The sequence below is a fragment of the Lolium perenne genome, chromosome 2, assembly GCF_019359855.2.
Source record: "Lolium perenne isolate Kyuss_39 chromosome 2, Kyuss_2.0, whole genome shotgun sequence".
Classification (NCBI taxonomy): domain Eukaryota; kingdom Viridiplantae; phylum Streptophyta; class Magnoliopsida; order Poales; family Poaceae; genus Lolium; species Lolium perenne.
Window position 1 is genome coordinate 12,660,046 of NC_067245.2, and position 5,284 is coordinate 12,665,329.

Genomic DNA, 5,284 nt, shown 5'->3' on the forward strand with positions numbered 1-5,284 from the left:
TAATCCGTGTAGTTTTGCAATAGACGAAGAACTAGGTTATTCATGTCTTGTACCATTGTATACTTCTAAATTTCTTGTTTTGGTGTTTAAGTTTATATTGTTAGAGACTTGCCACTATCCAAGCTACATCCATCCCCTGGGTCACATGCCCTCTTTGCACTCCCATATCCTCACACCACTCATCGGCTGTCGCAACATGCCTGAGTGTTGTCGCCCTCCCCAGTAATTTTGTTCACAATCCATTTCCTTACAGTCAACTTCTATTTTACTAATTTAATCCAAATTCATTCGTACATCTGAATATCAAATGGAGAAATCGATCAGTCGTTCTGAACATGTGTATTCAATATACCTGATTATCTTGCAGTAATTGTCCTTCCTTATTTCTTTTGCCTCTTTTAGCTTAAACTTACACTGTGCTACTGGCCAGTCAATAAATTTCTTTGTTTTTCTGTTACAATGAGAAAATGGTTAATATGTGATTCTAGATGGAACCCTTAAAGCAATTGGTAAGAACCATTCTTCAGCACTAGACATCTGAGTTCCTATCCATGTTGATATCCTTCATATCCAATTCTTGTCATGATGAGCGTGTAGAGATAATAATTTACATCCTTCTCTTTTTGTAGTCAATACCAATAGAAACGTAGGAGGCAATGTACATGACGAGTTTTGCGTGTGTTCTATTTTTAACGTGAAGGTTGGTTATTTAAACCGTTGCAACTTGGCATGTTTTGATGATTTTTCGAGTTTAATAGGAATCATAGGTGGACTATTTAGCATATTTGCATTTATCCTATCTTTGGTTATTTGTATAGCTTTGAAATGTATGCCTAAGGGGTAGTATATTCTCCGTTATTAGATTAGATGTTAAGAGGACACTAACACTGATCTGGATGATAAGTTGATGCTTTTTAGTTAGGGTAGGATGTGTATGTTATAGCAAGTGTCGGGCATTTTGATGCTTTCTTATTATTCCCATACATGTCTTCCTGTGATGTGGTGGAGCCTTTCGCGATCGCAACTCAGATCGTGACGGCGCAATGTTGTGAAGCAGATGTGCCAGAGAAGTTGTGCACCAGCTTTTTACTACAACTCATGCATGTATGCCGGCCAATTGCTACACCTCATTTATGTAAGCTAGCAAAAGTTCTCGAGAAAATGTTTAGAAAGCTGAATTCATAATGCATCAAAGCGTCCAATCATATTTTGACCCCAAGAAGACTAACAATGCAAAGTTCCTGAAGATTGGATCAAAAGCACCCATGATGGATCGAATGACGGGTATCATATGATTGGATTGGAATTAGGAAGATGCACACCAGGTTTGTTTTTACCTTCTCATTTAATGAAATAAGGCTATGTTGTTTTCCTCAAAAAATAAATTCAATTTTATTAAATAAGTCAGTATGTAAAACAAGTCAGTTTTTATGTTTGTTTGATAATAGAATTTCAGATTGTCTAGAGATATGTGATCCTGTGAAGTTATAGCACATCATAGGTGGGAAAGATATAAAATAAAACTGGATATGATAATTTTGTACTCATCATAACGTCTTCACTCGTATTGTAGTGATCACTTTGTGTGTGCGTTAATGGATATGAATCCATGATTTATTTGCTGAAATCTGGCTAAGTACTCTCGTTCTTTTGTTTCTGGCATGCACCAAGTAATCATACCATTCCTTATTCTCAACCAAAAAAATGTTTTTCTTATCATTTCCTTGCTATGTTCTTTAAAAAACCCAATATGTCGTTACTGCTAAGTAATCTTAATGATGAAGTTTACTATCTGTCTTCATAGTTGCAGGAGTATGAAAAGGCAAAAAGATGAAATAAGTGGGAAATCAAACAATTATTTTCCATTCGCCGGTGCCCAACAGCTCAACTAATTCTTTTGTGCAGACAAACACCAACGAGTGAAGAGTGCAGAACATAGTCCCGTAGGGTGAGCTAGAACAAGATCCGATGGCTATGACCCAACACTAGAAAGTGCCATGATCCTCATCGACGAGTGATATAAGTAACCTGCCCCGCTATATAGATTACTAGAACAAGTCGGCTTATATACATAATTAGTACTAGAAAGGTAAAAGGAAACTTACACGACATCTATTACAACGTTCACATGAATGTAATTTTATTGGCAACTGGTATCCAGAACACACAACAAGCTTAGCTTTGTATTTTGAGTCAATCAACAATTAGAACGAGATGGCTTTGACCATGAACTCTCTGTGTGGTAATACGTGTTCGTATTTTTTTACCAATGTGGTACTATTACTCTCACCACTAGACATATTTTATTTATCAGAAACCCAAAACAAATTAGGAAGATAATATGAAAAATAGGAATCCACAAAAATCAAGAACTTATGCATTTGCTCAGTATGGATAACCTCCGTCTAACTATCGATGGAAAAGAGTTATACAATTTTTTCCTTATTTTTTACTTATACCATTTTTTTACTTCAGAGAACCATCAACGTTTAAATAGAATCAAGAGCTTGACCGGTACGAGTAACCTAAATTGCGCGATCTTCCCCTGGGTTCGATAGCGTTATTTTTGAAATGTTGAATAAAAAAAGTGACTTCATTTGTACGTTAAAATGTTGAATAAAAAAGTGACTTCATTTGTATATCTCGCCGTGAATTGTCATGTGCATCATGGTTACATGTTCAATGAAACATGAGGATCCGTAGCAACGCACGGGCACTCAACTAGTGGTAGTTATATCCTAGTAGCATAAATATACCAACCGTTTAATATTTGGTCTGCTAACAATCTCTCCAATGTTGAGAATTAGTAAGTGGATAGTCTTCATGATTAGTAGAGTATGAGATATTGGAGTGGACCAAAAAGATAAAAAAATTGAGGCTTGGTTGACTCCTGCGGCGTAAATGTCTCCCTTTCCGAATGTGCTTTTTGTTTCAGAATGAGATGGTATACAAATCATCGTCAGCCATTGCTAGAGTGGATTATTGGCAAGGTGTTTCGCCAGGGCTGACTCTACTTTGTAGTTAGGTTTCACCAAATGTCTTGTAGCCTCCCCAACATTTATAGGGGATCCACGCTTCTCATCTGTCTAATATTAAGTGAAGCCCAAAGATTTTAAGCCGAGAACAAGTGCATCAAGCTTCCTCACAAAAGAACAGGCATAGTTGATTATTACGTGGAAGGACCTCTCTATTCTGCAACTGGGACTGAGTGACCAGGATAAGCCGTATCCCATGAAGGACAGTAGGGCGTAATCTCAAAGCCCTTGCATATTAAATCGAGTTGATGGTGCCTGTACATTAGATATTATACTACTATAAATAGTGAGTCTTTGCTCGGAGAACCAGAAAGGAAAGGAGCTTATGAAACGATGATGTATGTGGGTGTTTAGAATTCATAAAACAGCACTAATGTAATTTTTCGTACTTGGACATCATTTGTTGCCTGATAAACTGAGATCTCTCTCTTAATAATTTAAAAAAATGCATGTACTCTAATAATGCACTTTATTGTGAACCAATGAGTATATATAATATATGAGTATATATAATATATATACTCATTAATGTGGGTGGTATAACTAAATAAGAGAGCTGTAGAAGTGCGATGATCCATAAACAGTTCAAGCTCAGCAATTCCAACTTTTAGTAGACGTTCACGTGTATGCTGTGCCTGGTGCTTCTATAAGAAAAGTTCTGTTTTTTCGACAATAATAAGAAAAGTTTAGTTTTGCCAACAAGAAATTCTTATTTGGCACATGTTGAAGATTTTCTATTGTATAGTTGGACATACTACCAAATGTGTAAAATATAAGCACCATTATTTAAGTCAGTGGATAACATCATGTCGCGTAATGCTTGCCATCCACAAACATGTGGAGGCCTCCTTGATTCAAAAGATTTCAATATCATAAATGGGGCATTATGGTGTCTGGTTTTCAGCAATAAACTACACGAAAATATAACCAAAATTGTTCACAAGTTTTTCTGGATGTGACTATATAGACAAGTGACTACTTTCATCATTTCTTTCATCTTGTTTTGATGAGTTTATATCCTGATGAGTTTTGATGTCAATGAGTTTTGCGAGCCGATCATCTAAAGGTTACCAACAAATTGGTACCAGGCTACCAGCACCTACTAACACGTATCTGACTTTGTCAATGAAACTATCCTTTTGTCGCCATGGGTGCCAACTTGTTATTCATCAATAGGTTTGATGGCAAATTACAGGACTTGCAGCTTATTGACAAGCAGTTACAACAAAAATTCGAAGTTCAAACGTCAGCCACATGATGTCTTCCCGATGTTGTAGCGTAACTGAGCACATATCATTTCTGAAGGCGCAGCCCCTCTTTTTGCGTTTGGAATTCTAACACTTCATGATGTTGTAGCCGTGACCTCCCCAATTCTGTTCAGGTCAAATATTTCAATCCAGTAGCCATCAGGATCCTTTATGAATGCGATGCCTTTCATTTTCCCTGCAGGTAAGTATTGATTATTAGATGTTGTCCTAAGCATTAAATAGATAGGAGTATTGTAAGAATATATAGATAGTAATATAACGGAAATTAACATCTCATGTAAAGCAAAGACTAAGCATAAAAAAGAAAATCTCAACCATATTATTTCAAGATTGTAAGAGCAAAAGAAATTATGGCAGTCATCAGCAAGCCACTTTTACACATCAGCTCTACCAGAGGTGGGAGGATAAAATATTGAAGACTAAAAACTAAGTTGGACACCCAACATACATGCCAATATTTCATGGTGGGTGGAACATATATCGGAAATTGTTTGACACGTGGAGCAAGTTTGGTTGCTCGAACCATTTTTTCGCACCTAGGGAACATTGTTCTAGGGAAGCTGTGCGGGGTAATGAGATCTTTAATTCATGTTTTGCAACTAGTTTGGCTGTCAACAATTCATTTTACGCATTATGGCAAATGCCAAGCCCCAGTCGTTTGATTGCCTACAATTTGTGCTTCAGCTAATCAATCGTCGTTTGGTTACCCTTTGAATTAAGGATCATTTTATGTCCCTGGTTGCTCGAGGCACCAGAACTTTTAGCAGGCATTAGTACTACTGAGGAAACAACCAAGGATATCTTCATTCAGACAAGGAGAAGGTGGAAGACTAGCAAATATACTAAGTGAGCTAGATGGTAGCCTTTTACCCAAAAATTCATCCAATATATTGGATGGGATGAGCAGAGACTATAGACAAATCCTTAAAGCAGTGTCCAGGTATGTAACCAAAAGTAGACTCATGGAAATTGTTTTGTCAA